Here is an 11,525-nt window from a genome sequence, read left to right as displayed (position 1 = left end):
ACATGAATATATTACACATCACAAAATTTACGTAAAAACAATAATTTGCATATTTTCCAATTTTTATCAGATCTAGCTATCCCCTTACACTTCCGATAATGTGTGATGTAGGACCGCTTCGGCATAACTTGATTCGGTTCCAAATTAGTTCACAAATAAAGACAATTATACTTACAATCCAACCACACCAAACAGCAGTCGGTATTGTAAATTCATCCACGCCTGATGCTTCAGTGATTCTAATTTCACGATTTATTCTCAACACAGCTTGCAACTCTTCTTCGCTTTGTTCTTTAAGCCACTTATCGATTAATCCTGCACAATTCAATCGGTGAATTATGTCGTTCATGCATTCAATGAAAGGGAAATCCGGTCTAAGTAGATGTGATATCAAGTATCTAGCCAAAAATGGCTCGCTTAATAGATGGTACGCTTTTAATGCTAACCGTTTTTGCCCTTCTAAAAGTGGTAGTCCCGACTCAGCGAGAACGAAAAACGCTATAGAATTGTTAAATGTAGCGGTTTCTCTTGTTATTTGATCTTCATTTAAACCATGCACCTTGTCACTCCATCCGCCATGCTTCGATATACCATCCAGCAATTCAACAAACTGGTCTTTCCAGTTGATATCATTTGCTATAATCGGAACTGACGACCTGTACAGATCTTCAATTGAGTTAATTTGCGGCTGGTAAATGGGAGACGTGATGTAACTTTGGAAGAGTGAGAGAATGCCGTTCATCACAACAAGCCCGGTAAAGGTTAAAGGCACTATTATGAAGGCGTCTGCACGATGAAGATTTCGGTATCTGATGGCTGCGTTATCATTCATTAAAAGATTGACAGCGTCGGCAACGGGCTGAATAAGAAAAATTTTTCTTCCGTGTAAATAACTCGAAACGATAAGTAGAAGTGATGACATCGCAATCACAATGACGGTTAAAACGATGAGAAGCGTCCACGTTCCAGTTCCGTTTTGCAAATACGCGAGGAAATCAGAATACGGTTGACTATGAGGAACTATCAACAATATCATTGACTGTCGATGTGGATACAGTTCTCCCAGTGAATTATATCTAATTCTTTCATGGTACAGCATATCTCCCTCTAAGTTATCATCTCCAGTCGACTCCGAGTAACTTACAAATGACTGCGACATGGAGGCATTAAAAACGCTCAGAAGAGAGTGAAAAAATTGTTTTTCAAAGTAAGTGTTGCTAGCTTCACGTATTTGCACAAATCGAAGCGGATGCTTGCGATAGTTCGGTACTTTCTCCGAAAAATAGCTGCTAGGTGACTCAATTCGTGTGACATTAACCAAGTGAAAGGTTCCGAATGGATCATACTTAAAAACGTTGAATGATGGTTTATCATCCTCGTCACTTAAGTAAAATGCCGCAAAAATATTCACAATACTAACACTCCAACTCCAACGAAACAATAGCTCTATGGTGGCCAAAGAAGTTACCCTGCGAGTGAGAAACAGACCAACTTTCACATTACAATCAAGATTTCGAATGGCTTGAACTTGAGCCCACAATTTGGAGCCATTTTGAATTGACAAATCCTCGACGACAACAACCAGAAATGTATTTTTGCTTCTTATCTCCTTTAATGCTGCATGTTTTGTATTGCTTTCATCTTTATCCGACAGATCGTCCACAGTGATAACAGTTTGAGGTGTAACGTTCTCCAGCTTAGTACTAGAGCTTGACATTGGAGGCCAGCGACTAAGATCAGTTGATGAGTCCATTAGAAATATGTGAAGATCAAAACGATAGAAATCAGTCAGGCGATTGATTAACTGTGGCTCGCTATCATACTGCTGGAACAGAACCACTGTCGACAGAAGATTTGTAATTATTGTTGGTAGTACCATGATAACAAGCAGTAATAATTCTGTTCACGAGTAACGCTGCGACCACTGAATGACAGTAGATAGCAGACAACCTTCAACTAACATATCATCAAAAGCAATATTTTATACAAATTGCTCCCTTGAGTGATCAAAAGCATAGAACTCTACCTCGAATCAAGTACACTCAATTGTAAGGTGTCAAATTTGGAGTCCATTTCACGCATACCTTCCCACGAAATTGCATTTTGTGTGTGGTTTAACTCGTACAAAGAAGATGTGCGGCAACGAAAGAAACGCAGATACTATACGCAGTAGACAACCATTTCTTTCTATGTTAGTGCTTGGAAGACAGTTTCTATGTCAAAAGCAATAAGGAAAAGTGCTTGTTTCAATATTATAATGACAGACCTGCAGCTGTCTATGTTAATTGTATACAAACAATGGACTGTGTCACAAAGTAGTCTAGTTTTTTTTAAAGCTAACACATTTGTGGTGGAGTATCTTTAAGTGCTGTGCAGCAAAATTTTTCGATGTCGAAAGCGTAGACAAATGTCATATTGCTGACCCAAATGCCTTGCCATATCCACTAGAAAGCCCTAATTTTTGCAAGTTATACTTGATCTTGTAACCGATCAAAATTACAAGCTTGCTCAATGAACATTTTCCGCACCTCTGTTACGACACTTGCTTGTTATGGGTACCGAAAGTTTAAAAAAATGTCAATTTTGAGGGGTTAAAGTTTCAACAATCATGAAACTGACCAATACTCTCTCTAGCAAACATACTACTTTAATTAAGGTGGTGAAAGTGTCAAGTAGTCTTTGGAATTTACATGTAAATTACAGAGTACTCAGTCAAAATTTAGAATGGTATTTGTAGAATACAAAGAAATAAGGTGTGAATTTGACACAGAGATGGTATGCTAGAGAGAGTATTGACAGAGTCCATATCCCACCAAAAAAAACTATCTTTACTGCGGCCTTGGTTATTCCTCTAGTAATGCCCTGTTATGTAGGACATGAAGCGTTTGTACTGATCATTTGATATGCTACATTTATTCATCAAAATGAAGTGACTACACTGATACACATTAACAAAATATCGTGACTTCGTCGAGTATTTCCAACGTCGTTTAGCACGGCAGAGTAAAAGTGAACCTGGCAGGAGCGGTTCATTATTGAAACGTCAAATGAGGGACCTAATGCACTGTATGAAAATGAACTCAAATGAACACTGACATAAGTTGAAAAATTTAATTCGCAAAAAACATAGGGCTACTAGATTATTCAGGTCCCTAGTCAAACAAGCGCTCCTGCCTGGGTTACTTTTACTCTGCCGTGCGTTCAGGAAAAACGTTGTTCCTTACCTATGCTGAAAAAACTTTTTTTAGCGAATTCGATTCCAGAACTCGCCTCTGGCTCGTGCTGGAAACCTCTCATGATAGGAACACGTTGGTATGACTTGATGATTCTGTTCCAAATCAGTTCGCACATAAAAACAATTACACCTACAATCCAGCCACACCAAACAATGGTCGGTATTGCGAAATCATTCACGTCTAATGTCTCAGTAATTTTAATTTTACTATTTATTTTCAATAACCCTTGCAACTCTTCATCGCCTTGTTGTTTCAGCCACTGATCGATTAATCCTGCACCATTCAATCGGTGAATTATGTCGTTGATGCATTCAATATAAGGAAAATCCGATCTAAGTAGATGTGATATCAAGTATCGAGCGGAATGTGACCCACCTAATGAATGGTACTTTTTCAGCCCCAACCGTTTTTGAGCTTCTAAAATGTTTTGTACGTCCTCAGCCAGAATGAAGTACGCTACTGAATTGTTAAATGTCACGGTTTCTCTTGATACTTGTACTGAGTTTAAAGCATGGACCTTATCAATCCATCCGTCGTACTTCGTGATAACTTCCAACAATGTGACAATATTGTCCTTCCATTTGATTTCATCAGCTAAAATCGGAACTGAGGACTTGTACAGATCTTCAATTGAGTTAATTTGCGGCTGGTAAATGGGAGACGTAATGTAACTTTGAAAGATTGATAGAATGCCGTTCATCACAACAAGCCCGGTAAAGGTTAAAGGCACTATTATGAAGGCGTCTGCACGATGAAGATTTCGGTATCTGATGGCTGCGTTATCATTCATTAAGAGATTGACTACGTCGACAACACATTTGAAAAGGAAAATTTTCCTTCTCTGTAAATAGCCGGAAACGATAAGTTGTAACGATGATGACACAATCACGACAAAAGTGTAGACAAAGAGAAGCGTCCACGTTCCAGTTTCATTTTGCAAATATGCGAGGAAACTTGTATACGGCTGAGCATGAGGAACTATGAACATAAACTTTGACTGCCGATATGGATACAGTTCTCCTGGTAAATTTTCTGTGGTTCGTTCATGGTACAACATATCTCCCAAAAATGGCGACTCGTAACCTATAAACAACTGCGACATCGAGGCATTAAAAACACTCAGAACAGTGTGTACAAATTGCCTTGTAGGATAACCGTTGCCAAGCTCACGAATCATGAAAAACTGAAGTGGGTGTTTACGATAATTGGGTACTTTGTCCGAAAAGTAGTCGGTAGGTGACTCACTTCGTGTTACATTAATCAAGTGAAACGTTTCGAAAGGATCGTACTTGTAAACGTTGAACGATTGTTTATGGTCCATGCGTTTTAAGTAAAATGCGACGAAAACATTAACAATACCAACTTTCCAACACCAACGGAGGAACACCTCTATGTTGTTTAAAGATGTCACCCTGCGGGTGAAAACCATACCAATTTTCACGTTACAATCAACTGTTCGAATGGAATGAATTTGAATCAACAATTTGAAGCTATTTTGAGTCGTTAAACCGTCGATGACAACCACCAGAAATGTGCTTTTGCTGCGTACCGCCTTTAATGCTGCATGTTTTGTAATGTTTACATCTTTATCCGGTAGATCGTCTAAGGTGAGTACAGTTTGAGGTGTAATGTTGTCCAGCTTAGTTCTAGAACTTGATGATGACATTGGAGACCAGAGATGGAGATCAGCTGATGCATTCGTAAGAAATATGAGAAGGTCAAAACGATAGAAGTCAGTCAGTCGATTGATTAACTGTGGCGCATCAAGATACTGCTGGCACCCAACCAGTGTCGATAGAAGGTTTACAATTATTGTTGGTAGTATCATGATAACTAAGAGGAGCAATTCTGTTCGTGAGTAACGTTCGATCTCTGAATGAACATTAAATCGTTGCACAACCTTCTGCAATAACGTTTTTTTAATATATTGAAGTGGGATTTTAACATTTATTATATTAATTGTTCCCTCTTGAGTGATTGCGATTCCATTAAAAGCCTAAAGTAGTTGTTACAAACTGAATAGAGAATCCCATTAGGTAGCACGGTGCGGTTGAATGTTTTCAATTTACTTTGCCGTGATCGCACAATGTTTTCTTGTAGACCTGGGATATAGCGGCGGATTGAAAAGACAGTTTGAAAAGAAATTAAATTTTTTGGACATGACGGTTGTAAGACAAGAAGATGGAACGTTGAACATAATTTGGTACCGAAAAGAAATATCATCTGGAAGATACCTGAACTACAAAGGACAAAATCCGATCGGACACAAAAGAAACGTTGCCATTGCATTGATTGACAGAGCCGTAGCGTTTACAAATCCGAAGGATAGACCCGAAAGACTGAGTTTAGTGAGAAAACTGTTGAGCGAAAATGGATACCCCAGAGAATTCATCGAAGAAAACATAAAAAATCGAGTCCACAGATTTTACAACAATGACAAGCAGAAAGTTGAACAAAAAGATCGTCAAAAGTATGTCTCAGCGCCCTACATACCTGGACTATCAGAGCGAATAAAAAAGGCATTAAAGAAACACGACATCATCCTATCAACGAAAACAACCAACAAAGTCAACAATGTGTTCAGTCGAACGAAATACAAGATCGAAACCAGCAATAAGTCGAAAGTAGTTTACAGAGCAAAGTGCCGTAATTGTCCAGGCAAATACATCGGAAACACGAAGCAGAAACTGAAAAATCGAATGTACAGACATAACCTTGACATCAGAAATAAGAAAACGGATGGATCGTCTATGCTCACTCAACATGCACCAGCCAATAATCACGATTTTGACACGGATAACGTTGAAATAATTGAACATGTGGACAACTATTGGTCAAGGTTAACAGCAGAAGCTATTCACATCTTGAAGGAACCGAACGCAGTCAACTACAGGAAATATTGCAACAACATCCACTCGTCTTATGTGAACATCTTCAAAAAACATCCGAACACAAAATAATGAATAGTCAACACTGATAAGAGGAGGTCTGAACAAAGTCTGGACCTGAATGTGTAATTTTGAAGAAGAAGAAATAGGAGTTGTCAATGTTTTTGTTTACAAACCGAAATGACTCTGTGATATTTTCATGCAAGTGCAATCAGTTAGTTAAATTTTTAGTAAATAAGTTGATGGTAAATTAACGATAGAATTTTAAGAATAATTTGTGAATCTAATTCAAAAAAAAATTTTGTGCTATTAATTACAGCCTGAAGAAGCTCTAAATAAACAGAGCGAAATATTGCACCAAAATTAAAACTGTCTTTTCAATCCGCCGCTATATCCCAGGTCAACAAGAAAACATGGTGCGGTTGAATTGGACTTAAATTGAAAAGTGTGATGTAACTCAATTTTTTTATTGATTATTGTTCCTCGTGTTAATTAGAATTTTTTTTTTCAAAAAAAAAGTTGTTCATAGACGGTGACTTCTTCGAGTTAGAGAATTTCAGGTGCTGTATAAGAGATTTTCCTGTATTTTGAGATCGGAAACAGTTTCCTATGTTGGTTTTGGTATTGTGTCACATAGAAGACATCATTACCTTTACAATGATACCATACAAGTCCAACTTGAAATGTTTTTGGTGGAATTGAAAATGCAAATTTGAAGTCTGGCTTGTATGGTATCATTGTAAAGGTAATGATGTGCACTATGTGACAGAATAACAAAACCAACATGGGAAACTTTTTTGATCTCAAAATACAGGAAAATTCCTATATAGCACCTGACCTACACTTCGAAGTACTCTTACTCGAAAAAGTCACCGTCTATGACCGACGTTTTTTTGCTAAAAAAATCTACTTAACTCTACAAAGGAAGCATATAGTTATAAACTGAACTTCAATTGTTTACTCAAATATCAACTTCTTACAGAATAATGTTACTCATTTTACTTGATCCTGTAACCGATCGTCTTTGACAATATAATCATTTCCTGCACCTCTGTTACGTCACGTATAATTGAAGTGTGACTGCTTTCAAACAAATTGAAAATGTTGCCCGCCTCTATACCGAGTTGCATCGAATGTGTTGTTGTTCGATGACGATTACCCAATGAATTAATTACCTTCAAAATCAGTGCATATGTAACAATCAACATAAACTGAATTGAAATTGTCTCCGTCCTTACAATTTTTCCCTGACAGGTAGTGATATTAACTTAACGTATCGGACAAGTTTGGGATCGGATCTTTTTCGTATTACTTGTTCTTTGGGTGCTGCTCTGTTGACAGCCTATTTGTAATTTAATATTACCAGAGCAGCAATACAACAATTTGAAAATGTAAATCTTCCTTCTTCAATTCATTAACAATTTATTTACTTCCTTTGATTGAATCCTAGGTACATTTACGGAACATAGCGTAAATACAAGACAACGGTAAAACCTTTTTCTGACGCATTCTACCTCATATTTTACTATTGGTTATGTCATGTCGACGTCAGCCCGTTGGTTATGCCGGAGCAAACCAGCTAGCAGGGTTTTAGAGGTTTTACCACTTCAAATATACTAACGATACAAATAATACCAATAGCAGCCTTAATCCTAATTTTGCAATGACATCAGGAAAAAAAGGTCTGGAAATATTCGCATATTCAGATCGTTAACCTGAATTCATCGAAAAACCTGATGGAATCTGAGATTTCGCTCAGATCCCGAATCTAAGGACACCCATTGGAACAACTTCCTTAATTAAAATTATATATGAAACTGAAACACCAACAATCCATCACCATCACAACTTTTCTTATTTTCTATCAATCGTTGTATTAATAAATAATTAACAAAACTGTATTTGGTCCAAACATACAGTACGAATAAAAAACCAGCACAATAAAGATTAATGTGAAACCAGCAATGGATTGAATATTTTTTAGACCATTTTGCTAGCCCCGTTATTGTATACCGATCCTAGATACCGATATGTGTGTCCTAGAAACGCGTTGGTATATCTTGATTCTGTGCCAAATTACTTCACAAATAAACACAATTACGCTCACAATCCAGCCACACCAAACAACAGTCGGTATTCCAGATTGTATTTCATCCACGCCTGTCGCTTCAGTGAATTTAAGCTTACGATTTATTTTCAATAATCCTCGCAACCCTTCTTCACTTTGCTCTTGAATCCAATTATCGATTAATCCTGCACCATTCAATTGGTGAATTATGTCGTTTATAGCTTCAACGAAAGGAAAATCCGGTCTAGTTACGTGTGATACCAAATATCTAACAGAAAGTGATTCCTCTATTGAATGGTACGCTTTTAACCGCAACCGCTTTTGTGCTTCTAACACTTTTTGTCCGTCCTCAGCAAGAATGAAGAACGCTACTGAATTATTAAATGTAGCGTATTCTCTTACTACTTGATCTACATTTAAACCATGGACCTTGTCAATCCATCCGCCATGCATCGAGATGTCTTCTAATAATGCGACAATCTTGTTCTTCCATTTGATTTCATCAGCTAAAATCGGAACTGAGGACTTGTACAGATCTTCAATTGAGGTAATTTGCGGCTGGTAAATGGGGGACGTAATGTAACTCTGAAAGATTGATAGAATGCCGTTCATAATAATAAGCCCGGTAAAGGTTAACGGTACTATGACGAAGGCGTCTGCACGATGAAGATTTCGATATCTGATGACTGCGTTATCATTCATTAAAAGATTGACGACGTCGGCGACACATGGGAAAAGTAAAAATTTTCTCTCATGCAAATAGGATGAGACAATAAGCACCAGAGATGACGTCGCAATCACAATGAATGTGTAAATGAAGAGAAGAGTCCATGTTCCAGTTCCATTTTGTAAATATGCGAGGAAATCGGAATACGGCTGTGCATGGGGAACAAACAACAATAACATTGATTGCCGATACGGATAGAGTTCTACCAATGAGTTTTCTGCATGTCTTTCATGGTACAGTATATCTACTTGGCCGATATCAGTTGATTCCGCGTAACTTATATATAACTCCGACAACGAGGCATTAAGAACACTCCGAACGGTGTCAAAAAGTTGTCTTTCAGTGTAAGTGTTGTCAATCTCACGAAACTTCGAAAATAGAAGTGGGTGCTTGTGATAATTAGGCACTTTGTCCGGAAAGTAGTCGGTGGGTGACTCACTTTCTGTTACATTAATCAAGTGAAACGTTTCGAAAGGATCGTATTTGTAAACGTTGAATGATGGTTTATCATCCTCGACACTTAAGTAAAATGCGACAAAAATATTCACAATACTAACACTCCAACTCCAACGGAACAATAGTTCTATGAAGTTTAACGAAATTACGTTACGAGTGAAAACCACACCAATTTTCACATTACAATCAAGTGTTCGAATGGCTTGAATTTGAAAGAACAATGGTATTAAACTTTGAGTTGCCAAACCCTCAACGACGACAACCAGAAATGTACTTTTGCTGCGCATCGCCCTTAATGCTGCATGGTTTTTAATGTTCTAGTCATCAGATAGATACTCGTCTAAAGTGAGTACAGTTTGAGGTGTAACATTGTCCAGCTTATTTCCAGAACGTGATGATGACATTGTACACCAGCAATTGAAATCAGCTGTTGAGTCCGTAAGAAATATGTGAAGGTCAAAACGATAGAAGTCCATTAGTCGATTGAATAAGTGTGGTGGATCATGATACTGGTGGCACCAAACCAGTGTTGATAAAATGTTTGCAATTATTGTTGTTAGTATCATGGTAACTAGCAGGAGTAATTCGTGAGTAACGTTAGACAAGTGAATGTACATTGGATGCCTCACAACCTTCGACACTAATACATCATCACAAATCATTTTTGATACAAGTTGCTTCCTTGAGTTATGAAAAGCCAAGCGGGAAATTGCTTTTTTCATTTTTTAAATATGTCAGACGTGCAACTGTCTACGCTACAAAATACTCGAAAATGTCTGTCACCAAATTTTCACTATCATAGAAAATGCATGGTCAAAAACCCAGTTAATTCCTTGAAAACTCGATACCTCGAGTAATTTTCAACGGATCGAAATAATTTTTTTATTCTACGAGAAAATAAATACCTTTGGCTAAGTTCGTTAATGGAAAATACTGGAGTAAAATTTCAGGAGTTATTCCAAAAAGAATTTTTTTCTGATTTCTTCAACGAGTGCAAATTCAGAGCGAAACGAAGGCCTTAATTCACACGAGTCAATTTTATTTAATAGGTACGCAAGAAACTATTTATTATTGTAGCACCTTTTAGTAGACAATAGATTGTTGTCGATCACATGAAAATATTGTTCGGTGAAGTGACAGCTGTGACCGACTTGCCGACAGCGTCAGTCATTGATATTACTGTGAAATAGTGCTCAAATCCACAATCTATAGGCATTGCTTGTTTTAAACTGTTAGTCATGATTCTGAAAATTAGATTTGAATAACATAAAAGGAATGAATGCGCAATTATTGGTATAGTAGGACCATTTTATGATATTTTTGTAAGAATTCCAAAGACCTGCGTAAAACTTGGATTTTTTTAACAATAATGATTTCCCGTACCTCTGTCACCTATGCATTTTGAATGCTTTCATAATTAGAAATTCTAACAAATTTACGCACTTGAAACATCTACCTACATAAAATATTATTGTTGTACGATGACAGTTACCTAATAAGTTAATTAATTTTAAACTTCATTGTTATCAGATTAATTCGTTATAATAACGTCGATATCGTACGTTTAATTGGTGTAATAATTAACAAAAATTGTATTGTAATTGTAGGTTCTTGAAATTTTTTCCCTTACGCATATACGCTTTAACATATCGGACCAATTTGGGTCCGATCGGATCGATTTACTTATTTTTTCGCGTCCGCACATCTCTATTGCTGATGTTTTGAATTAGGGATTATTTTCATTTTCCGTAGAGCTTCGGAAATAGTTTTTTTTATTCAAAAACGTGAGGTAAAGTTAACTTTACTGCACAGATCCAAAACTTTACCTCAAGTTTTTGAATAAAATACCTTACTTAACAATGTGGCAAATGATGGAAATGGTACTTCTTGTGTGTTTACCGACCTCGTTTACACTTCGATCGGCAAATTTCACACAATTAGTACCATTTCTATCATTTGCCCCATTGTTAGGTAATGTACTATTACATATCAAAGGATAAAAAGTTGAAAAGTTGACTTTTTGTGCGATTTTCGCGATGCCGAGGTCAATAAACACATGAAAACGAGACTTTTTATTTTTATCCCGGGTTTTATAATAGACTACACCAAAATGATTTTTTTTCTCAAGTTTTTTACATAAAGCTGCTAAA

At 37.0% G+C, this 11,525-nt stretch overlaps 1 long non-coding RNA gene across 1 annotated transcript; it reads left to right on the top strand.

Moving 5' to 3' along the window:
* The first annotated feature begins 6,217 nt into the window (after positions 1–6,217).
* Positions 6,218–6,481, top strand: LOC119084072. The gene is made up of 2 exons (XR_005088991.1): positions 6,218–6,369; positions 6,444–6,481. It is a non-coding gene; the product is annotated as an uncharacterized LOC119084072 (long non-coding RNA).
* The last annotated feature ends 5,044 nt before the right edge of the window (positions 6,482–11,525 follow it).

This window comes from Bradysia coprophila, unplaced genomic scaffold (assembly GCF_014529535.1).
Source record: "Bradysia coprophila strain Holo2 unplaced genomic scaffold, BU_Bcop_v1 contig_732, whole genome shotgun sequence".
Taxonomy (NCBI): Eukaryota; Metazoa; Arthropoda; class Insecta; order Diptera; family Sciaridae; genus Bradysia; species Bradysia coprophila.
The sequence above is the reverse complement of the archived record's forward strand: the minus strand, read 5'-3'. Positions and strand labels throughout refer to the sequence as shown.